The sequence below is a fragment of the Marmota flaviventris genome, chromosome 2, assembly GCF_047511675.1.
Source record: "Marmota flaviventris isolate mMarFla1 chromosome 2, mMarFla1.hap1, whole genome shotgun sequence".
In the NCBI taxonomy this organism is placed as follows: domain Eukaryota; kingdom Metazoa; phylum Chordata; class Mammalia; order Rodentia; family Sciuridae; genus Marmota; species Marmota flaviventris.
The window spans coordinates 159,985,287-160,011,242 of NC_092499.1; positions in this window are offsets into that span (position 1 = coordinate 159,985,287).

Sequence of the window (25,956 nt, forward strand, 5' to 3'; positions counted from 1 at the left end):
AAACTTTTAAAGTATCCTAAATCTTCTAAACCTCTCCAGGCATCATGAGACACAGTGAGGTTCCAGAAGAACCTCAGAACATGTCAGGGGGCAAGAGAAAAGGCAGTCCTCTTGGGGAACAGGAAGCAACAAAGGCAGACCCTGAATCAAATGGGCAAGAGGCAACCCAGGAGCTAAAATGCATGATCCTAAAAGGGCCAACCCAGTAAAGGAAAGCAGTGGACCTCCTCTGCTGCAAGTGAAGTCCCCTTTGGAAACATGTTATTCTGAGCATTGCAGACCCAGAGTTTTGACATGCTTATATTTGGTATCAAGCCTATAACCTGTTAGAAATTTCCAGGGAAGTGTCTATGGGCTTGAAAATAAAGCCAAGTGATTAAAGGAATTAGTCAATTTGATTTGCTCAAGAGTCATTTATTCATCTGTTTATGACAGGAAATGCTTTGTATGACACAGAAACTGAGCCCAATTAGAAATAGCATTGGAGGTATCCTCTCAGGACAATTTCCCCTTAGTGCTCTCTACATTTAATGCTTTCCTCTCCCTGGACTAATTCTGCCCATTATTATTAATCCCATTTCTTACATTCGTATGTTGGGTTGACATTCATAAAATGCTCTTCTTCATACAATTGCTCCCCTTTGAAGCTGTCTCTATCCTTTGGATGGAGTTTGCCAAAAACTTTAGAAGTGGGAATGCCAGGTTGACAGGGAGTCTCAAGAGTCCTATGGAAGATCAACAGGTGGCAGTTCTAAGACACAGGAACATCACTCTAACATTTTTTTCTTCAACCATATCATTTAATCATTATTTTGTATTGCCATTTCTTCCAATAGGGGTAAGAAGATAAGTTTACCTTCAGCGACAAGGTCAACTCAATCATTTCTGATCTAATCTGGATTTTCCCTTTCCTTTCTTCTCCCTGGGGAACTTATCAAATGGCAGTTTCAGGAGGGAGGTAATAGGCACACAGAGCAGCACCCAGGTATTGGCAAGAACTCTCCAGATTATGCCCCGCATCTGTTGACACTGTTATATCCTGAGATGAGCACCCCTTGCCTGGTTCTCATCATTGCCACCTTCCATTAAGGTTTGGATTGATGACCCATATGCTCTGTGTCCTCCCTATGAAGATATCATCAAATGTGCATGCTACTTAGGGCCCAGAAAGGTTCAAGGAGACTAAAGGGCCCCTCCCTAGGCCAGAGTAACTGGTCCAAAGCCTCACAGTTGCTGTCCTCACACAGCCTGTTGCAGATCCCCTGCCCTTAGGTTCCCAGCATCTTTGAAAAATTATTTACAAACTCAATTCTGAGTTTTAACTTGTATTATTTTCTCTTCATTTTTGCCACTGAAGTCCTTCCCCCTGGGGTGAGTATGTACCAGCAGAGGGCACACCCTATTGATTTCAGTATGAGCAGCCATCCCCAAAGTACAAGCCCTGCCTTCAGACTTACATAGACTCTCTATGTTCAGGGAAGGTCTGCAGCACAGCAGACCCTTTTCCAGGAACAAAATGTGGCTTATTTAGCCCTTTGCAACCACTGAATTCCACATTCTTTATGTACAGTAGTTCATTCAATCCTCACGACAAATAATGTGCTATTAATATATATGGTTTTGGAAACTGAGTCACAGAGCAATCATGTAGCTTTCCAAGTTCCCACAACTCATAGGTGGTAAGGGATACTCAAGCCCAAGCATTTTCCTGGGCTTAACGGACAGGCTGGCTGTACTGCCATATGCAACACAGCCAGTCCCCCAACCAAATCCCACTCTTAAGTTGGCCTAAATTGGGTTTGGCTTATCTGTATATACCCCTGATGGGTGCCAGGTACCTGCCCAGAAATTCTAACAGGCTATCGCATGTATTAACTAGTAGCCATAGAGCAGTTGGCAGCTTCCCTCGGTTCTCTGCCCAGGTCTACCCTCCAGTAACCACCCAACATGGGAAGCCACCATGTGGTTAAGGTGAAAATATATATGGAAGAAAGACCAGCTCCTGTGCTTCCATCAGGAGAACCCAGGGCCCCAGCAAGACTGGCCAGACCTTCAATGACTCTGTGGAAACAACTCTTCTCTCTACCCAAGCACATCCCCACATACAGGTGTCCCCTTGGAGCATGACTCCTCAGAGGGCATGTCCCAGGAACAGCATAAAGACAATGGTAATGCAAGTGGACAGTCCCTCTCCGAGGCCACCTGCTCCAGTCTTCTCTGTCCTATGCCTAAAGAAAGGAATCCATCTGCCAGGTACTGATGGAAGCCTGTACTTCCCAGGGGACACTGTTGTTTACCATGGTCTCAGTGTCTCAAGATATGTTTTACAAACTGCCCTTCCAGTGCTTTAGGTAACAGGCACCCAGGAGTGTGAATTTCCTAACCTTGAATCTGGAATAAATCCCTGAGGGTGGCAGACTGATAACTTTGAAGAAAGAACACGGAGGGGGTGGTGAGAAACCTCCCCACAAAAGGCATAATGAGTCTGCCAGTCCCAGAGATTTGTATTTAAGACCTGAGACTATCATGGATTTGGGCAACAGGCTTGCCTTCCCTGGTAACACCCTTTTATATAGAATGAGGGGTTGTATGGATTATAAGGGACCCAGATGGTTTCTCTGCAAGGGCAAGGGACATTCAAGGCCATTCCTGCTTCCTTCCACCCTTCCTCCCTCCCAGCTTCTACTCAATTAGGTCTCAATTAGGAGGGGAAAAAATAGAGCGATAAGAGATCTGTCCCAGGCACTTGGGTCCCAGACAGTCATAGATAAGTTGAGAAACATGACCCTTGGCAGCTCCAAAGGACTCCAAGGAAAATTCTGTGCTACATGGTGGAAAATATTACTCAGCTGAGGCTTTATTTAAATAGTCGATGCATAGAGGGCTGGACGGTGGCCCATGGAAGCCATCAGAGTAGACAGTCCCTGAGTGTGGGGACTTGGGAAGAACTCTAAGTCACAGGGGTCCTCTGTTCCAGGGGTCCTAAGGGCCTCGTCAGGAACGCCTGTTACCACCTTTTATCATTAAGGGCTTCCTGAGAAATCACAGCAGATCCCTTGTCTTTCCCACATGTTCAGTGGTGGCCAATAACAAGCCAGTTTTTTAAAGCACTTCTCAAGGTTAAGGCATGTCAGAATCATAAGGAGCAATTGTTAGACCACAGACTCCTGGGCTCCCATAGAGTTCTTGATGTAGTAAGTCTGGGTAGGGCCTGAGAATTTGCATTTCTATCAAGTTCTTAAAACCTGAGCCTGCTGCTGGCCCAGGCCCATACTTTGAGAATCACAGTTCTATATCAATGATTCCCAACATCCAGGCCACACCCTAAATGATTTAATCAGGCTTTGATGGGGTTGGCTGGTATCCAGGCATCAGCATTTTTAAAGCAGGTGATTCTAATGTGAAACCAAGATTGTGACCCATTGCTCCAGGGAGTCAAAATGCCACTTGGGGAAAAACAGAGAAGAGCAATCAGCAGGGTAAAACTAGGGACTGACTGGGAAGTAAGAGAGCAAGTGGCAGAGCTAGGGTTGTGGCTCAGTGATAGAGCATTTGCCTAGCATGTGTGAGGCACTGGGTTCAGTTCTCAGCATCGCATATAAATAAATAAATAAAATAAAGGTCCATCAACAACTAAAAATATATATTTAAGAAAGAGAGAAAGAGAGAGGGTAGCTCTGACACTCCAGAATCCTCTGGAATTGTAACTAGAAAGGGCCCTATTGAGCATCTGGGCCAAGCCTGGCGGTCCCAAATGCTCACACTGGCCATATCTATGGTCCTACTGCTAAAAATGAACCTCGGCAGGGACACTGGAAGCTTGTGAGAAATGCAGAAGCTCAGGTTCCACTTGGGAGCTATCAAGTCCAAACCTGCACTTCAATGACATCCCCAGTGATTCACATGTACTTTATAGTCTGGGAAGCACTGATGATTGTAGGGTAGGCAAGATCTTTCAGCACTTGAGTAGAGGGCTGAGACAAAGCCCAATCAAGACTCAAGGTTGTCCCTGGGGCCACGTCATTGGTTTCCCAAATCAGAGTACTCTGGAAGGCTGGGCGTCCCTATGCAAATCATGTGGACAGTTGTGTATGTGCAGGCTTACTATTGTGTTATGTGCTTGTGTCCAGAATTCCCAAGGAAACCCACAACTTGCCAAGACTCGAATTCCATCAAACCCTCTCACCATCCAGTGACCTGACTGAACCTTCAAACATGAAACCATTAGGTCCACTACACCTAACCAGAGCCTATAACTTAACCACAGCCTCACACACAGTGATCCTGAACATAGCCTATACATTGGAATCATCAGGGTACCGTTAAAATAACCTTGTTGCTTAGGTTATACCCAGATCAAGTGCACTGGAAGCTCTGGGAGTGGGGCCCAGGTGTCCAGCTTTTAAGCTCTCCAGGTGAGTCCATGTGGTACCAGGACATGCCCACAATCAAAAACAGTATCCCCTCTGTTGACCTCCCTTTCACAACCTTCAACAGGCCTTGCCTGCATTTCCTTCTCTGCAGGATGTTGTACACTGTTAACTTGGACATTGGATTCCCCCAGTAGAAAGATATCATGAATTTCCTTCCAGGGAGAGAATGGTATTCTGCATACCAAGCAAATTTGGTGATCTTGCTGAGCTTGCAGACCTCAGGTTGTTTTAGTCTTGTTATTTGATTTCTCAGCAAAATATCCATAAGTTCAAGCAGCTGCTGTCCATGGCTGTGACACCAGCAGAGGCTGTCAGGCCAGCAATGTCCAGGGGATGGAGGCCAGGACAAATTTCCCCTATGCACCTCCTTATTTCAGTGGTGGTATTCATGCAGGCAGTCCAGCTGTCAGTGCAAGAACTCACTTTTATATTGTCTCTTGGATTCTTCTAGAAGTCATAAAATGAAGATTTAAAAAGAATTGTTCAAATTCCATGCAGCATTCTACTATACTGTGTGTGTGTGTGTGTGTGTGTGTGTGTGTGTGTGTGTGTATATATATATATATATATATATATATATATATATATATATATATCATCTTGGGTCTTATCAAAAACTTTTTCAGAGGCCCAAATCTCCATCATATTGGATTAGGCCCTACTTCCTTAATAAGACTCCTATGGTACAAGAATTAAAATCAAGAATTAATAAAAAAGCTTCTTCTCAGCAAAAGAAACAATCAGGAAGCTGAATAGAGAGCCTACAACATGGGAGAAAATTTTTACCACTTGCACATCAGATAGAGCACTAATCTCTAAGATATATAAAAAACTCAAAAAGCTAAACATCCCCAAAAAATAACCCAATCAATAAATGGGCCAAGGAACCGAACAAACACTTCTCAGAAAGTGATATACAATCAATCAAGTACATGAAAAAATGTTCAACATCTCTAGCAATTAGAGAAATGCAAATCAAAACTACTCTAAGATTTCATCTCACTCCCATCAGAATGGCACCTATTATGCATACAAACAACAGTAAGTATTGACGAGGATGTAGGGAAAAAGACACACCCATAGACTGTTGGTGGGACTGTAAAATTGTGCAGCCAATATGGAAAGCAGTATGGAGATTCCTTGGAAAACTGGGAATGGAACCACCATTTGACCCAGCTATCCCTCTCCTTGATCTATATCCAAAGGACTTAAAAACAGCATATTACAGGGACACAGCCACATCAATGTTTATTGCAGCACAATTCATAATAGTTAACCTGTGGAACCTACCTAGATGCCCTTCATTAGATGAACAGATAAAGAAAATGTGGTATATATACACAATGCAATATTATTCAGCATTAAAAGAGAATAAAATCATGGCATTTGCAGGTAAATGGATGGAGTTGGAGAAGATAATGCTAAGTGAAGTTAGCCAATCCCAAAAAACCAAATGCCAAATGTTTTCTCTGATATAAGGAGTCTGAGTCATAATGGGGTTGGTGGAGGGGAGCATGAGAGAATTAGACAAACTCTAGATAGGGCAAAGGGGTGGGAGAGGAAAGGAGGGGGCATAGAGGTAGGAAAGAGATGGAATGAGATGGACATCATTACCCTAGTACATGTATGAAGATATGAATGGTGTGAATATACTTTGTATACAACCAGAGATATAAAAAATTGTGCTCTATATGTGTAAAATGAATTGTAATGCATTCTGCTGTCATATATAACAAATTAAAATAAAAAGTTTAAAAAAAAAACTTTCAGCGAACTAAGCAGATATTAGCATTCCCATCTGCAGTGAGCTAAATAGTGGCCTCAACTCCCAAACCCTAGAATTTGTGGTTATTACCTTATATAGCAGACAGTATGATGAAATTAGATGTTTTAAAAGAAATTGCTTATCCTAGATTATCCTGGTAGATCCTAAATTCAATCACATGTATTCTTGTAAGGAGAGATAGAGTGAGTTTTGAAACAGACATTCAGAGGTGTGTGGGTAGATAGGGCAGAGACTCAGTCCCAAGACAAGGAACACCAGCATCCACCAGAAAGTGGAACGTGTAAAGACCAGATTCTTCTGCAGACCATTAGAGGGAGTACGAACGATCCCACCCACACCTTGACCCTGTGAAACTGATATTGGACTTCTGGACTTCAGAACTATGAGAGAGTAAACCTGTTATAGCACTAGCCACAAGAAACTAATGCAGCAGTTTACAAATGTGAAAAAGTGCAGTACAGATGTTATACCTTGATAAACCCATGGCAAACTAAAACTATCATGAGTTGAAAATGCATTTTACATACCTAACATGGTGAATATCTTAACAACATGGTATACTACAGAGCATTGATTGTTCCTTTCTTATCTCAGGACTGACTGGGAGCCACAGTTCTGTCACTGCCCAGCATCTCCAGAGAGGATGAACCTGCACATTGCCAGCCTGGCAACGGATCAAAATTCAAAATTTGGGTATGGTTTCTACTGAATGCATATCACTTCTGCACCTTTGTAAAGCTGAAAACTCAGCAGGTCATACCATCTTAAGTAGAGGACTCCCCACACAGACCTTGAGTGCCTTTTCTAAAGCTCACATAGCTTATGACAAAATCTGGGTTTGTTTTCCTGATTTAGGATTTGCTGGTTCTCTAAGAAATTCAACAGGCAGAAGAATGTGTGGAACCAGTTGGATGGTGAAGGCAGAAAAAAAATATATACTTCCAGGTCTACTTGGGACCTCTCAGAAGCTAAGACTCACCTCCCCAAAGAGTATGCACACCATGGCTCAAAAAGGATGGCAGGTAATGGAAGGTATTGTGTCTGCACCAATGAGGGCAGAGTCCCCCAGAGCCTTTTGTCTCCAGATTTGTCATTTGTTCCAGCAACAGGTGTGGGATATGAACCGTGGATGAGATCACCAGGACCTGGGAGGGGATCAGCCAAACTCTGTCCATCTTCTATGGAGCATTCATCTCAGAGAGGAAGGCAGGCAATAAGCATGCTCACAAATGTGAAAGGGAATGCACAGAGTAACGAGTCCCAGGACAGAAGGAAAGCAGAGAAAGAGAGAGAGAGTAGCTGGGAAAATGGAGGAGGGCCAGTGATACTACATGTGGTCAGGAGGAAGAAGACTCTCTGGAGAGACTATATTAGAGCTCAGCCTCAAATAGAACAAAGAACCTGGGCGTTGAAAGATAAGCAAAAGAACAATCAAAGCTGAGCGAATAGCAGTGTGTAGCTGAGGTGGGAAGGAGCTTGGGATGTTGGAAAACAGCAGCCAGTGGAAAACCAGAGCATGTGGGCAAGAACTGAGTGAAAAGGTGAGGGCAGGAGGGACCCAGGGACCAAGACAGGAGTGGCCTTTTATTTCAAGGATATGAGGTCAAGCCCGGGGGCAGCTTGCCCCTCTGAGTCCAATGTGCCCTGTGATACTCAGTGTTATTGCACTTATTCCCCAAATACTCAGAGTAGGGAGGAGAAAAACGAATATGAGGGACACTTGCTTTTAGGAACTACCTCCTCCAAAGAGCTGTTTGGAGCCCCAAAATATCACATTTTTAATAGAAGGAAGAAGACGGAGGAAATGAGAGATGCCCTGCCAGCCAGGTCCACCATGTAGCAACCCTGAGCTCTGCCAGTTCAGGTAGCAGCCAGCTCTTACAGGGCTAAAGAGGGGGATTTCAGGCCTGAGCAGTGGGTGTCTTGCTTTAGAAGCAGCAGTTGCATGGTCAGGACAGAGACCACAGAAGCAGGAGAGGCAAGAATGTGAGGTCAGCCCAGGGTGGGATTAGGGTCCTCAGTGAAGCCACTTTTGAAACCAACTGTTTCCCCAAGTCTATTACATGTCACCTTCTAACTTAACAATTATGGAAATTTGTACTTTGGTCAGAAAAGGAAACCTGCCAGTCCTCCCTCCCTCACTTCAGCAGGACGTCAGCGGGATAAAACACAAGATGCAGAGCAGTTAATGGAGGGGCAGAAGTTCCTCCAGCCCCCTCATCAGAATCCCTGGCAACTGCCATATGGATAGAGGATGGTCCCACTCCTTAAGCCCTCAGAGGGGACGGTGCCCAACACTACAGGATGACCTCTACAGGGTCCACCTAGAGCAGATGGCCAGAGAGTCTTTCCATGTGAGAAGTGTCTCACAGCTGCCTGTTTGTCTGAAGTGGGCAATGACGTCCACAGATGTCAAGTCTCTCTCGCTGCCCAAATGGCCAGACAGAGTTAATCACTTCCTTTTGGTAACCTCTTAAATTTTTATTTTTAAATTTAAAAGACTGGAAGGCCATGCAAAATCCCCAAACCAGCTAGCTCAGAGTTTGGGAAGGGCTGAAGGATGGTGAAATTAATGAAAAGGAGACTTAAAAGGGAATAAATCCTCCACTTGATGCCAAAGGGGAAAAGAGGAGAAGAGAAAGTTCATCCCAATTCTACCATTGAGTGTTAGTGAGTTTTTCATTGCTATAACCAAAAACCTGCTATAGACAACTTAAAGGAGGAAAGGTTTATTTTGGCTCATGGTTTTCAGAGGTCTCAGCCCATGATCAATCAGCTGGTGCCATTGCTTTGGGCTGAGGTGAGGCAGAGCATCATGGAGGAAGGTAATGGCAGAGGAAAGTTGCTCAGCTCAGGAGAGCCAAGGAGCAGAAGAGGTAGGCCTAAGGGCATGCCCCCAGTGACTTGCTTCCTCCAGCTATGCCCCATCTTCCTACAGTTTCCCTACTTCCCAGTAGTCCATTCAGCTATCAATGGATCAATCCACTGACGAGGTCAGAGCCCTCATGATCCAACTACTTCCTCTTAGCACATGAACTATACTGGGAACCAAATCTTCAGCACATGAATTTTTGGGAGACGTTTCATATCTAAACCACAATATATCATTTGCTCCTAAAATCATTTTTATTATGTTGCTTCTGCCTGTTGGTTTGCCCAGCTAAATAAGGGGTATACAAATTGCAATGAAACTTCAGGAAAGAGAATATATCAGTAATATAATTGGTTTACTCATCCCCTGTCTCAGCATTGGGCTGGGAACTGTGGAAGACACAGAAAATATAGAATTCTGGGTCTGTGTTCTCAAGGAATTCAAATTTGAGTTGTAGAGAAAGAGGAAACACATTGAAAAGAAGTGGGATTTTTGTTCTTTTATAGCTGAATAATATTCCATTGCATATATACACCACTTTTTTTTAATCCCTTCATTCATTGATAGCAAGGCAGGCTGGCAGGGTACTATGACCGGTAAATAAACTAAGAACAGAAAGATAAATATCACATGTTCTTAATCTTATGTGGAAATTTAAAATTTGATCTCATAGAAGTAGAAAGTCGAACAGTGGTTACAGAGTCTGGGAAAGGTTGGGAGGGGGGACATACAGAGGATGGTTCTCAAGTACAAAAACACAGTTAGAAGGAATAAAGTATTCTATGGCACAGCAGAGTGACTATAGCCATGATTTACTGTGTATTTTAAACACCTGGAAGAGGGGCCTTGACTATTCTTAACACAAAGAAAGGACAAATGTTTGAAGTGAAGGATATGTTAATTACCCTGATGTGATCATTATACAATGTCGACATGTATCAAAAGAGCCCAGGGCACCCCATAAATATATACAATTATTATGCATCAACTTAAAATAAAAAGAGGAAAAAGCAGAGAATAAAGGCTCTTGTAGAGACAAGAGCGCAGTGACTTTCAGCAGAAGTGAGCATCTGAATTCCCTCGAGTCTGGTCAAGGCACGGCTGGCTGGGTTCTACCCCAGTTTCTGAGTCGGAGGGCCTGGGGAGGGACCTAGGTATGAACATTTAAATATTCTCCAGTATCTGGCCCATGTTGCTGGCTCAAAGACCACGCTTAGAACTTCTTGTAGAGGAGAAGCTTGGAAGGATGAGACGCAGAGACTTTTAACTTTTTCCTCTCTGCTCCAGTAAGTGTAAAATCAGAGACATGCAGCTGCTGAGAGATGCTTAGGAGTGGTCCTCATGCTATTTCCAGAGAACATGGTTCTTGACTCATTCCTGCTTCTCTGTGGGGATAAGTTGGTTTTATTTCCAATGTATCATGGACTAGTACTGTTGTAAAAGACAAAACCATGGGAGTGAGTTCTGCAGCTGTGTTACAGTACCATGAAAATGTCTAAATGCCCATTTTGTCACCAAGTAGTAACAAAGAGCTTATGGACAGGCACCAGCTCAGGGACCCCTTTAGGGGCACCACCTAATAACCTTCATGTCCTCAAGAGGTCTTCACACACATGCACCTGAAAGTGGCCAAGTAGCCAAGAGTACCAACACCTGTTCTGCTCTCTGAAAGGAGAAAGGACACTGGTCCTCTGGGAAAAGACGAAGGAGAATTTCAGCACTGTGTCCACTTGCATAAAAGCAGGAAAGGATACATCCAACCCCTCAATCCCCTAAGGCCAGCCCTTGGGGGCATTATTCCTCCTTGATTAAAGAGAGATGGTTCTAGAGGCTACAGTAGATGCTAGGGCTTTAGAGGGGAGTCCTGAGGAGATGTCCTGAGAGGAACCAAAGCATCTGTGGCCACACCCCTCTCCAGTTCCAAGCTCTTGTCCCCAAATTGTGCCCACGTATCAAGGAAGAGTCAGGACAGACTGGCCAGGAGCTTCAGTCCCCACCCCCCCAAAACCCCTGTGATTCTGGAAAATCTTGCTGGGGAGCCTAGAACGCTCCTCTTCCCCAGGCCCTCCCACCCCCTCTCTTCCTGGCTTCCTGGAAGCTGAGGCCCCCATCTTGGTATCTTTGACAATGAAAGGATAGTGATAGAACCCCAGACACCAGAATCACCATGGAGACAGTCACAGGAAGCTGGGCTGTGACCCTGAGCACCTGACCGAGTGGTCTCCAAAGCCATTTACCCCTCCCTGACCACTGCAGCCAGTGGTTTGGCTGTCTGGAAGCTGGAGTCATGGGGAATGCAGAGAGAGGGAAGAAGAGCAGGCAGGGTCGACTGAGGCCAACAAGAGGCCAAATGCTCATGTGTGGAGGGAGGGAAGCCTTGTCTATTTTGCTTTGGTTTTTACTGAATATATCTCCAAACAATGAATCTCTGCTTCCTGCCTTTAATTGGCCTGGACAACACTGTGCTTTTTACTTTGGCCTTTTCCTGGCATTCAGCATTTCTCCAGCATCCTCTGAAGTCCTACTTCAGTGGAAGGATTACAATATGAACCAAGTCAGGTCCTACTGTGAGGCACTTGGTGTCCTGTGGATTGTATCAGTTAGTTATTGCTGTGTAATAAATTGCCCCAAGCTTCATGGCTTAAAAACAACAACCATTTGGCTTAAACATAACAATGCATGACACTGTGGGTCAGGATGTCCAGCAGGGCTCAGTGGGGACAGCTCATCTCTGCTCCATGGGGTACTAGCTGGGACAGCTGGCTGGGGCCTAGAAGGCGAAGATGGTCTCACTCATGTGTCCAAGCCCTCAGCAGGGGTGGCTCAGGTCTGGGCCTGGGTTCTCCTCCCTATGACCTCCCTTTTGACATAGTAGCTCCACTTTCAGAATCTTTCTTTCCAGCCAGATGATACAGATTTCTTTGTGTGGTATCTTGATTCCAAGAGGGTGGAAGCAGAGCTTTAGGCATGGCTGATAGCCAGCTTCCGTGTCCAGAGGTATGGCTTTCATTGCACTGGAGGGCAGCCAAGGCCTCAGGAATTTTACAGCCTCTCCAGTCTCTCAATTCTCTAGAGAATGCTTAATACAGGGACCTCTGCTCTGGTCCCTCAATACTGAAAGTGTGCTCATGGACCCACCATCAGGGTAACTCCTAGGAGGTTGTCAGATGTACAGAAGATCAAACCCTTTGGCAGCCAGGGGAGGACCCTGGTGCAACCTGTTATTTAATGATGGTTGTCTTAGCTAGAGAGGCCAGGGTTCAACTGTAGCCTATGCTCTATGAATTTTCTTTTTCACCACTAGTGCCCTGAATGAGAGACCTCCAAGTGATCGACCATCGTGAATAGGTATTCCCAACACAACAGAGAACCATCAGGAGAAGTAAAAATGGAAAGAATATCCACATTCACTATAACTACAAGGAGATCAGAGGGAAGAGCGGGGAAGATTGTTTGGACTGGATCTATAGAGATTAAGGGGACAGAGGTTTGGGGGTAGTTCAGGGGACCAGGAGAACTGAAAGTGATTCTATCTGCCTCTTGAGCTTGATTCAGTATCTCTATTTCTATTCATCAAACAGCAATGGTGTGCTCCAAATTCCTGACTATCTACTTTTGCCCCAGGGTGCCTAAGTGTTTGGGCAGAAAAACTACACAACCTTGCAGATGGGAGGCTGCTGGAGTTCTCATTCTTACTCCCAAATCTAATACATCTGAATCCACCCCTAGATATCTTCCCCCTCTCTCTCCTGTGGAATATTATTCCTCTATCCCCTGCTCTAGGCCAGCTCTAAACATTTCTCTCCAGTTCAATGTAAGTTTCTTCCCAGTCTGTCTGCCCTGGCCCCTCAAAGCCAGCTTCTGTGAGGCTTCCTGAGTTGCCTGTTGAAAGCAAACCTTTGTTAACATCACAACTCTGTAGCAGAATGTAACTCAGCCTCCTTGGGTGCCCTTGCAGAGGCCCACCCTCACCTGGCTCCCCACTTCTCACTATCTTACCCTTGACCATTCCACCCCCATGGAGATGTTTGCAGTTCTGACAGAAGACAAAGCTGGAGGAGACTGTGCCTTCACCCTACTGTTTCCAACACTGCCACTCCTCCTTCTCTGCTTGGCTTACAATCCACCTGCCACCATGCACACAGAAGCATTGGGTGCATAGAGCACCCCCTGGTGTTTGAACCTGGTAGTGTGATATTTAGGTTCCTAGGTCCAGCTCAGGTAGCACCTTGCCGTTAAAGCAGACCGTAATACAGGTGGGGATGAGGTATGTTGGTTACATGCCCCTATACTACTTCCTGAAAAACCATTTGCATGCCTCTAGCACTACACCATCTACTACAGACATCCCAGGCCACATTTGAGTGATGAGCACTTGAAATGCAGCTAGTTCCTGGTGAGATGTGCTGCTAAAATGTACCAAATTTGTAAAGTGTGCCAAATTTCAATGACTTTGCACGTATTAGCTCATTAACAATTTTATATTGATTACATATTGAAACAATAACATTTTTAATAGTGGGAATTAATAAAATATTTTATTGAAATTAATTCCACCTGTTTCTTTTCACTGTTTTGCATGAGGCCACTGGAAAACTTACAATTTCTCACTGTGGTTCACTTTATTTCTGTTGAACTGCATTGACCAGAACTCCTCTTGAATAGCTTTAGCCTAAGGCAAATTGTTTAACTTCTCTGAAATTCAGTTTCCTTCTTAGAAAATGAGAATGACAATACCTACCTTTTAATGTTATTGTGAGGAAGAAAGATCAAGCACCAAAATGTTATAAAGTCTTTTGATAAAGTCATTAATTGTATCATATTAAATTAACAATCACAATGACCTTGGTGACTAATCATATTCATTTAAGATGTCAAGTCTCACGCAGTACCTGACATGTAATAGGTATGCCAGGCACAGAATATGAAAGGGGGAGTCCAGTAGCAGCCTACAGGTTGTTCACTTGAAAGAGCCTCCGCTCTGGTAGTTGGTCCATTAGTATGAGCCTTCCCCCACCTCCTCAGTCTGTGCCTGAAATTCATCACCTCTCCAGTGTCCACCTGTCTGACCAGTGCACACCTGCAGCCATCAGCACTCCCAAGCTCTTCTCCCAATATTCCACTCCAACTTTTCTTCCATCTGGTTCCCAAACTTCTGCAGATACCCTGACCCTGGCAACTACCTCCAGAGAAGAGCTGCCCAGGCAGAATCCTGCAGGAAGCAGTCTCCCCAGGAACCATGAATCACTCCACCTGCGTCTATTGTTGTCTCAGGCAAGCAACCAAACAGATTATTTTCTCCAGCTATTTTAGGGCCTTTTTCAGAAATATCCTTGTCTTCAAACATGAACCAACATCAAATCATTTTGGATAAATGCTAGTCAATTTAATTCCAGGGAAAGAAAAGCAAAGGGTTTCTCTGCAGAAAATTAAAGGCCGCATTGTTTTGATATCCATGTGGAGTGTAGGAGAGGTGGGCATAAACCCCAGAAACCAATATTTGAGCCGTCTGCATTGCCAAAGCCCATACCCCTGGGATCACCAATAGGATTTCATCAAATTTGACATAAGTTTGAAACACGGAATTGATGTTCTAGCAAGACTTTCTGCAACCCTTACAAATGTCAATGGGATTTCAAATTGGGCAAATGTCCAGACATGGCCCAACCCATGTGCTGATCTTTTTTAGATATACCTTCTACAAAAGGTTGACCCCCACACACACATTGCCCAAGAATCTAGAAGTCAGCTCCCTTAGCAGAGAACAAGGGTCAGCAGTTGGAAAGATCTATAGAAGCTATATTCAGAAAGCAGGACACATGCTGACAATCACTTCAATCAGGGACAAAGTGATGATACACTCTGTCTCAGACTATCAAGGACCATAGGAGCTATTAGCTTGACCACCTACTCTGCACCTGAGAAAATCTAGGGCCCAGCAATAGGGAGAAACTTTACCTAAAATTGGCCCATGATATGGCAGGCCCCCATGTCACACTTCCTGGGTCCTAGGCCACAGCCTTCACAGGGGTCCTCTTAGTGGGCATATGTCATGGCTCACACGGGAACATTCTTGGTAACTACACCTGCTGATTAGCACACAGATGAGGATAAATAGAGCTCTAAAATAGCTTTTATACTGCCTAAATACCACCATCAATGACTCAATGATCTGAGGAAACTGGGCTTAGTTTAGCCTGCGAATGCCTCAGATGGATTCATAGAATTGGTTCTCAGGGATCTGTACTTTCAGCAGTGTCTTCTTGGAAGTCAAGCTGGGATAGGGTTCCCAGGAAAAGTGGGGTGGAAGGAGAGGTAAGAAGAGCCTCTCGCAGAACACTGGATGCTGGCTGATGGTGGGAGGCCAGAGGAATAAGAGCCTCATCATCAGGTAAGAAGAAGAAAAGTGGCTGAGAGCAGAATTTTAAATGTCCTTATGGGAGGAATTCAGCTAGTGGCTCCTATTCTTCCCTCCTTGTATCCATGCCCTTGACCTTATAACTTGGAAGTCCCTCTCACTGAAGGCAAGTGGACTCCTCTGCCTCTTAATGTGGGCTCCATCTCATGCCTTGCTCTGTTCAGTTGGACATGGGTAGAAGCTATGTGAACATTTATTCTTCTGCCGTCTCTATGAGAAGAGCTACTCCTGGGCGGCTGCTGTTCTCAACTTGGCAGATGAAAGGAACCCAGATGGAGCAGATTTGAACCGAGACAGAAGTAGGATCCAGGTGCAGCCGGTCATATGGCATGAAGCAGAGGCTGCTGCCAGCTGCCCTGGCATTACAAGGTTCAGAGACTGCAGAAAGAAGGCTGATGCTGGCCAGGGCCCAGGTGGCACTTCCCCTTCCCGAGGAACAATAAGACTTGGAGGATGGAAGCCACCAGTGGATGAGGAACTTAGACATAAGGAAGACCATGATCATTGCCATGGGTGGGAAAAGGAAACAAGTATTTAGAGAGCAATGAAGAAACAGTTCACAGCAGTGGGAACAACCTGTCTAAAAGAACTCCGTGACCACAGAGATGTCCTATGCCTGCATTGCCCAATACGGGAGCCATAAGTCACACGGAGTCATCAAGCCCTTGAAATGTGACCAGTTCTTCTTGGGAAATGAATTTTTAATCTAATTATTTAATTAATTAATCCTTAGAGAGCCACAAGTGGCTAGTGGCTACTGACTGGATAGCACGGATCTGGAAAATTAAGAATGAACAGAGATAAAATAAGGTAAACATCGACATCCCTTTTGCTTGGTAGAAATTTTTTTTATTATATGATAATATTTATGGGTTCATATAAAATTATATTAATACACATGTGTTTATGGAAATGATACTAAAATAATAAGAACCTAGACTTTGAAATAATCCATGTGAGAGGCTGTAAGTTTGGTCATAAGAATAGTAACGAAGACAGATTATGTATCACAGGTTACCTGAGATACTAATTTGGTGAGTAAATATTTGGGAAGTTCAACTCTTGATTAACATTTAAGAGATATTTGTCAGTTTTACAAATTGAGCTCAACATAAGAAATAGAGTCAAAATTTTTTCCTCATCTTTACTCTTAGTCATGATTTATCAATATAGTTGATTTAAAAACCTAAAGAGAGGGTATACCCAAGGAAGATTTCCTGCCTTTGTTCCCAAAGGTAAACTCAGATTTTTTTTGCCAACTTTTACACTTTTACCAGCTTTACAACATGGTCTGGTTTGGTTGCACCTGTAGTGTAGTCTGTTTCACTTTTCAAAATGATAGCTGTAAATTAGACTTGGTAGAACTTTTGAGCTCAAGGAATCCAGTCATTAGAACAATACTTGCTGTATCTTGGACCCTGGGCACACCACCATCATGCATTTTCATTTAATATTCTCAGTATTTTTGTAAGTGGACCATGGCATTAACCCCCCTATATAGATGAGAAGAAAGGGCAGAGAGGGGCTAGGTGCTTGGGGAAGGTCATTGAGAGGCAAAGCCAAGTTTGAACACTCAAGGCTTTTGTATTTCACCTCCCAAACCCATACTGGTCCAGCCAGCCATTTGCAAAGCCTACAGGGTCCCTTTCCAGGCATTCTCCTGGCAGGCAGAGTCTGAGTCAGATTTTGCTTGCAAGAGGTTATTTTTGTTAATTGCTTGCTTGTTGTTTGGGGAGGTTGGAGTTGTTATCTCACAAAAAAACAGAACTGTCAGGGCTGAGAGGGAAGATGGTCCATTGGGCTGGCCACCTCTGTGAACAGCCAGGGCTCCTTCCCAATGGACCCGGCTGAGAGCCCATGCCTACCTGAGATGTGGAGGAGGGAGCACCGTCCCCTAGCCCTGTCCCCTACTGGTCTAGGGCTGGCCTAGACATGTTCAACACCATAAGAGCTAAGCAGATTTTTCTTCATCCTCTACAGAAACAAGGGAAGTGACTGACACTTATCACATGATTCCATTTACAGGAAATGTTCAGAATAAGCCAACACAGAGCCTTCAGGCCTGTGATGGCCAGGAGCTAGGTGGGTGGGTAGAGGTGAGTGTTGATGGCCCCAATATTCCTGCATGGGCTGAGGAAAATGTTTTGGTGTTGATGGTGGATGGAAAATTCTATTTCATGTGAATTTTACCTCATTTTTTAAAAAGTGGGCTGATAGAAGGCACAATGACAGAAGATCGCAACATGGGGTCCAGGCTCTGAGCTTCACTGAGGGTCCAGCCTGTAGTGTGAGCTCACCCTAGTCTTTCCTTGGACCAACACCCCCCAGGAACTTTAATCAGGAAAGTGGAGCTGATGTGGATTGGTCTAGCCTCTTCAGGCTCCTCTTCTGAAGGCCATCTCTCTCTGATCCACTTGGACACAATGAGGTCACTGCTCTTGTTCAAGGTCAGGAAGCAAGCAGCTTGCATGGACTCCAAGCACAGAGTCCTCACTATCCTCTCCCCAGCTCAATTGTGCAGAAAACAGACAGGTTCATGCCTCCAGGGCTCTGCCAGCTACAGGGGTGGCCTCAACTTTTAATTCCCCCGTAGTCACAGAGAGGTCTGATACCTTAGCACTTTTCTCCCCATCTGTGTGCAATTTCATCACTCTAGGAAGCTTAGACTCCCCCTGCACCTGGATTCCCAAGATTCTTCTTTAGCTTTAGGGCAATGGATCCTTGAGGGGTTGCCCTGTCTTCTAGAGCCAGTAAATCTGTGGTGGGAATACCTGAGCATCCTTTCCTCCTCCCAACCTGATGAACCAGGATCTCCAGGAAGGGATCCTAACAGTACTCCACAGAGCATAGTTTAGACTCAGATGAACCAATCTACTCCAATTAACCTCCAGGGATGCTAGTTAATGGAAATGCCATTCCTCTGATGAAAATTTGGGCTGCATCTGGTTGAGTTTGTGACTCCTTTTAGCCAAAAGTATGTGGTGGCAGTGCCATCAGGTAACTTCCAGAATAGTCAGAAAATCCCTTGCAGCTCCCATTATTATATGCTGCAAGGACCCCTGGCTTGGGGGCCCTGACCTGCCATGTAAACTATTCCAACTATTCCAAAACACCATCTTGTGAGGAAACCCAAGCCACATAGAGAGATCATGTGTTAGATGTTCTAGTTGATGGTCCCAGCCAACTTCCAGCCAATAATAGGCATCAATGGCCATTCAGATAAGGAAAGACCCTCCAAGATGATCCCATCCCCAGATGTTCACTCTATAGACTCGAATTCTTCCCAGATGAAGCATCAAAATATGATGCAGACACAAGCAATTCTTACGTGTCATGTCTGAATTCCCAAGTCCTAGGATCTTTAAGAAGGATAAGGCAATTTTCTTAGGCTGCTAAGTTTGCTGCCACATCAATCATACCTGGGAAATCCTTCATTTGCCCAGGTACAACATGCCTGGCTCTATTCTGGGCATTGTGAATGTACGGTAAAGAAAAACAAAGCCCTGTCTGCAAGGATGGAGTCCCATGAGGAACCAGTCACAACACACAGGCAGTGGGTTATGGATGCAGTGTGTGTATATAGTACGCAGCACAATATCCTGGAGTGGCTAGTTCCAGCAGTCCAGAAGCATGGGAGGGTGGACATGACCATGTTTTCTCTAGATAGTCAGAAAGTGCATAGCACTTGTAAGAAGTTATTGAAGTACAATCTGCAGCAGTGGTTTCTGGACCCAAAACACCCCACTCAGGTGTGGCTGTGCAGGGACTCTCTACTTTCTACAATACCTACCTCCACCAGGAGTCTTCCTTAAAGAGACTCCAACTCCTTCAAGATCCTCTCAAATGCCTATCCCTCTGCTTAGAACACTGGTCCCCTCCCTCTTCTTCAGACTCAGCCTTATTTGCCCCCAGACCAGAAGGCCACCCAGGTCACCCTTTCTCCATCCTCCTCTCTCACTGCATACCACATTTGATATATTTGTATATTTATTTGTCAGTTGTGTACTGGAAGCCTTCACAACTACTATACAATGATGGTAAGCACATGCCTGTTTGGCTCATGCTTGCATCCTTGGGGCCTAGCACAGCATTAGCATACAGTGAGCAATCAATTAATGCTTACTCATGAATGAAATGACCTGACATTTGGATCTCAAATCTGTTCCAATCCCTGATCCTGTGGTTAGTTTCTTCTGATTCTTAAATTTTGCTCCCAATCATTGATTTTCTGGATCTTGCTCCCTCCCGTTCAGAATACCTTAGTGCCACCTTCCACAAGCCATGTCTGCCAACTCGGCCTCAACTCTGCACTGGATCATGGTTTCCATTAATCACCTGATACTCAATGAGCTTTGCTCTGGCAAGGCTCCTCCACCAGAGTTCCATTAATTAGTAATAGCACTTTCAGGACAGCCTCCTACACAGCACTAGATCACAGTAAAGGAGATAGTGAGAGAGGGGCTTCCCAGAGGTGGGAAAAGGAGAAATTGATGATAAGCTGCAGAGAACACCTGTAAGTGCTAGAACCCTGGCCCTCCATCCTAAAAGAAATTACATGCATTCAAATACTCATCTAGAGAGGGAAGAGATTTGACAAGGTCATCAGATTTGACAAGGTCATATGATGTCATTTCACTGAAACAGTTGCAGACACGACAAAATAAAAGTACCCAGGGAGGTTGGCCTCTCCCTGAAGATGCTGGGAGCTTGACATTTGGAATGGAAAAGAGAAGGAAAGGACAGAAAAAGTGTGATTGCAGACACTGGGCTCTACCTGTGTGGAGCAGCTTCAGAGACACTGTCCCCTGGTTTGCATCATCTCTTTAGCAAACACAGAGAATGTGGATTGTTTCTAAATATAGCCAGGAGGAGATTACATGGAATTATTCAGCAGGAATGTAGAAAGCTGCTTAGCTGATCATCACTGCTCAGCTTGGCTTGATTTCACAATCAGATGAAGAATGTTTTTCATGTCCAAGATTCCTATATTGACTATTGGCACCTGGCAGCACTGAGAAAGGCTACAAGCTCACCTTTCACTCAATTATCAATAGCAGTCTGACATTTTCTTTCCCCTTCCATGTCTTTCTGGCAAAGGAAAGGCAAAGCCAATGTAAGATAAGTCATTTCAAGGACCCTAGACCCAGAGCTAGTCATAGATTTGATTGAGAAGCTAGGAAAGGCCATGATTATAATTCTTCTGTATCTCATGTGCTGAATTCTCCCCCTGGTATATAATTAGTTTCTGATCTTTAAAAGTACATAAAAAAGGGGAAAAAAAAACTGGTTCAAACTCTGGTTCTGATACTCACTAGCTACATGACTGAACAAGTGTTTTAATCTCTCTGAGCCTCAGGATTTCAATGAAGATAATAATAGTTGCTTTGTAGAAGGTATGAGAAGATGAAGCAAAATAATTTATTCTTATTTAACAATTATTAGTTGAGCAGCTATTATATTCCAGACATGATTTGCAGGTGTTTAGGAAACTTTAGTGAAGAAAACAGGCAACAATCTTTGTAGCTTCTATTCAGGTGTGGCTAGATTCACAATAAGCAGGAAACATAATGAATATGTAAACCATCTCGTATGTTAGAAGGTGGTAAATGATACAGAAAAGTGAATGTCAAGTGTGTGAAGTAGAGAAAAGTTGGCCATATACTCTATCACTTCTTTCATTGAGAGGCAGGATCTAATTCCTCTCTCTTTCAGGGCTTCCCTTAGTGACATGCTTAATAAGAGAATGTTGCAGAGTGATGTCCTAGGAACTCCAAGACAAGATAAGAAGAGTTGTACCTTCTGGAAAACATTTTTTCTGGGAACCCTAAGGCCCCATAAAATAAGTCTGACCTCCCTGAGGCCGTCAAGTTGGAGGTTTTCTGTTTTGCCACTGAGCCCCAGGACCAACCAATCTGATTAATGATGCAAATGATTAGTCCAACTGAGCCAGGTCTACAAAGGCCCATAAAATGATGAGATATCATAAAATTATTGTTGTTTTCAGCCACTAAATTTTAGAATGGCTTGTTACATGGCAACAGATAACCAAAATGTGACAGCAAGGGGTGCTTGGGTATAATGCATTTAAAACCCCAAGGTCAGCTGCCACAAAAATGACATCAGATATTGTTATTCTCCATTAGTATTTTTTACTAGCCTTGTCTCCTTTTAGCAGGAACTATTTTAGAGCCAAGTCTTTCTGTTAGGCAGTCTCCCACTGACAGGTGCATTTTCATGAATGGGGAGAAGATTCTGTTGCTCCTTTTGGAGATGATGTCCCAAGGAGTAAGGAGGTAAAGAGAGGCTCAGACTTCGGGTCCCAAGGACATAGGTTGAAGAAAGGGCTCCAGATGCTTCTATGGCTAGTTGACCTCAGCCTTGAACTTCACCTCCCAGCACATACATGCACCCACCTTCTCACACCCCCAACTTTTGCAGACTGTACTTTTAAGGACAGATAGGTTTTCTTGGTAATCATAATCTTATATCACTCTTCAGAAAAATAACTACAATGGTGTCTCATTAATCCACTCAAAGTTCTCCTGAATGCACCTTGAGGGATCCATGGCCACACACACGTACATTTAATCAATCCCTCCCCTGCCTCCTCTCTTTCTCTTTGCCCAACTTTGCTCAGTTTCAATAGCACAAAAAGAAGAAAGAATGGCTGTGGTTTGAAGACAGGCCATTTCTAGAATTTTCCTGGAGGAAAAGGAAAGAATGTTATATTGATTATGATTATGTATTCCACAGAAAGAAGAATCTTAGCAAAATATTCACAGAGTTAAAACTAGAGGGGAAATACCTTGCCCAAAAAGGTAAGTGAACTCAGGTAGGCATCTTAAGAAAAAAATTAAGGGCCACGGGAAGACAAAGGTTATTTGTAGATTGAATGGAATGTAGATGAGGAAAGGGATGAAAGAGATGTCATTTAAAATGTCAAGAGCTGGGTGAGCTCGGGGTGTAACTCAGTGGTAAAGCACTTGCCTTTAAGGCTCCGGGTTCAATCCAGCATTGCAAAAAGGTAGCAGCTGAAATGGCAATTTGTTTTAAGCTGGGCACAGTGGCACATGCCTGTAATCCCAGCTACTCAGGAAGTTGAGGGAAGAAGATCACTTTAGCCCAGGAGTTTGAAGCCAGCCTGACAACACAGAAAGACCTCTTTCAAAAAATAATAATATAATAATATGATATATGATTAGTATAATATAATATCAAGTGCTTGTCAGGAAAATAATTGGGTAGAGAAATCACAGGATATTCAATTAATTAATGATTATCTAAATGTTTTACAATGTAGCTTTTAAAAAAGGGTCTTTTTCCTTTGTAACAGGTCAAGTAGATAGTATCAGATCAGTTCCTTAAGCCTGATGAGGGGCCAAATAATTTTAATAGTATTCCACAGTACTATACCACTGTTTAATGACTGCTATTCCAATTACAGGAAAAGTACCCAAGAGAATTCCCACTTCTGGGAGCATATACAACCCCATTTGAGAGGTCATAGTCATCACTGGAAGAGTAATTGAAATAAACCCATATTAATTGAACACCTATGTTGTGCCCAGAAAGATGCTTACAAATCATGGGAAAGTGAAGTCCCTAGCCTCAAAGGGGCTTATCTTTAAAATTAAAAAGCAGTAGATTCATAAGAGAATAAAAAATAAATACTATATGTCGTTGGAGTTTACAGAGAGGAAATATCTATAGCAGACAACAGGATTCCTGGCTTCACATATTTGGAGAGAGAAGAAGGAACCACCAGACCAAGTGGAAACCCCAAAAGATCTTGGTTTTCAGTCTCCTCTGCTGGACTCTTACCTCAAGTCGGAGAAGAAAGGAAGTGTAAGAGGAAAGGAACCAACTGGGCACTCAGCTTTTGAGAGCCTACTACGTGTTGAGCATGTGGTAGCTGTTATTTCATTTATCCTTTACAACAACCACATGAGGACAATGAATTTAGGATCCCTAGAGGTTAAGTATCCAGCCAAGATTTTCTGAAAGCATTAAAGGTCCACACCCTTTGCTCTTAACGAGTGACACAGCTTTCTTACACTCCCCCAGTTTCAAAACGACTGTAACTTCTGAGATGTGCACATCAGTTGGTTCTTTGCCACATGGGCCAGTTGTTCTTCACGGAGCTGTCCCATATGGTGAGAGGACATTCCCCTGCTCAAAGGGATCATTAGATAAAGGCAGAGCTGCAATCGGATCCATGAGAAGACACTGGGTCTGGGTGGTATGTGTCATTGGTAACTTTCTTTATCTACATGGTTCTGTGTGTAGTAGAATGCACATTGACTTTTGAAAGACTTTCTTTAAATTGGAAATCTCTCACCCCATCCAGAGAATTCAATTTGGCAGGTTAAAGGTGGTGGCCAGGAATCACTTCCTCAGTGATTTGGATGAGGTAGGCTATAGACCACCTATTAAAAGCTCTGTTCTGGATGCTTCCGATATGGGATATGAACATCCTTTTCCAAGACCCTTTGTGAGACTGCCTCCCTATACACCAGAGGCAGTGCCTCACCCAGGATAGGGAGCAGCCACTTTGCAGATGTCTTTCATTCCATTTGGCCTTGTGTCAGGTAGGTCCCTTCAGGAAAACAAAACCACCCCAAACATTTCAAACAGAGGGAGTTCATTGCAGGGGGTTAGTTACAAAATGAAGGAACAGCTGAGAAGCCGTGAAAAAAAAATTAGTGACAGCTAGAGGCCACTCCATCTGCAGAACCGGAAGCACAAAGAGAGGAAACAGGTATTGCTGGAGCTGCAGATATTAAAACCATGAGTGCATGAGTGGTGGGTCTGGATGGATGGAAGGAGGAGCTGTCCGACAGCAGGAGGAAAGGCTACCTAGGGTAGAGATGAAAAATCAGATGCTTTTCATGCCTCTATGGGAGGGCCAGGGGGTACTTATGAGGACCCAAATAATACCAGTGCTTGGTAATAACCTTTATCAGTGGCTCTAAAACCTGGATAAGCCTCACAATCAGCTGGATCCTCACCAAGCTCAGAGGTTGTACTGCAGTAAGTCAGAGACAAGGCCTGGGATTTTTAAGTGCCTTTAATGTGCAGACAGAGTTGAAAACTGACATACTGAACCATAAGCTCCAAAAAAAAGCAGTGTTGTGTTTACCATTACAACCTCAGCAATACTACTGGCCCAAGAGATGTATATATATATATAGTGTGTGTGTGTGAGCGCATGCACATGCGCACGTATCTATGGATATCTATTAAATGAATGAATGAACAGCAATAACAGAGACCTTGGTGGTAAGCCAGGGCGACAGATGGATTCCACTGCAGGGCAGAGGGAAGATGTGGAGTCAGTAGTAGTCAAAGATAAGAGCACTAAAGAGAAGAACAAGGGTACCAAGGCTAATCCCAAGAAGGACATCTTTTAACCTGAAATGAATCAAATGCCAAGAGAGGGGAGGATTTCCCAAAGGAAATACACATAACTGAATCCAGAAGATGAGAACTTAGCTGCACATCCTCTACGTCCTTGGACTCATAAAGACACCAGCAACGATTCTGACTCTGACTGCACCCTGGTTTGATTTCAGCCTTTTCTCTGGTAAATGGGGCTCCCCATCATCTCTCCTTCCATTTTGCCTCCCAGCATGGAGATTCTGTATGAGGCAAGCAGGATTCAAAGCACTTTCCACTATGGTCCAGTTAATCAGTGGCACGGTTGGAGCTGCATCCACCCCATGAGTCGGAGGAAATGGCAAATAACTGTCTCTACCACCTGGATATGGGGAATACAGATCCCTGCCCTGCAAGTAGCCAGCTGCCAGTGGAATTTCAAGTAAGCCACACATGCCATTTGCTTCTCAGCTCTCCACTTCTTATTCCCCCATCCCTGTATGCCCTTTTCATTTCCCTCTCCCTTTCATTCATTCACATGTCCCTTTCTTCTTGTCACATCCTCCATTTCCTTTCTTTCTTCCAAGTTCTTCATGCCCTAGGATCTCACCTCTACTTTGAGCAAAGCCTTCCTTGGTCTACATTTCTATTTTGTCCAGAAGGAAACAGGATTAAGTGCAGACACGTCCTTGAACCTCTCATCGGGGAGGCAGGATGATACACAGCTTTATAGAAGAAAGGAGAGCGGTTGCCTTGATTACTCCCCGGAGAAACTTTAGAACTTGGGACATTTCAAGTTGATATGATAGAGCTGCAGGCAAGGTCACTTCAGCTCTTTCAGTCTGATCTGTGCTTTAACCAGCTTTTCAGTCCCCATCACGGGAAGCTCCCATTAGAGAACTCCAGGCTTCGCACGGAAAGCATGAGGGCTGCTGTGCCTCCCAAGCCCAAAAGGGTACAGTGTGCACTTTGTTGACCCACAGCTGTCAAGATGCCATGGACCATGATGGTTCTTTCTACAATGCAAGCTTACACTCCCTAACACAGCAACAATTCCCAAGCCTGGGTGCCC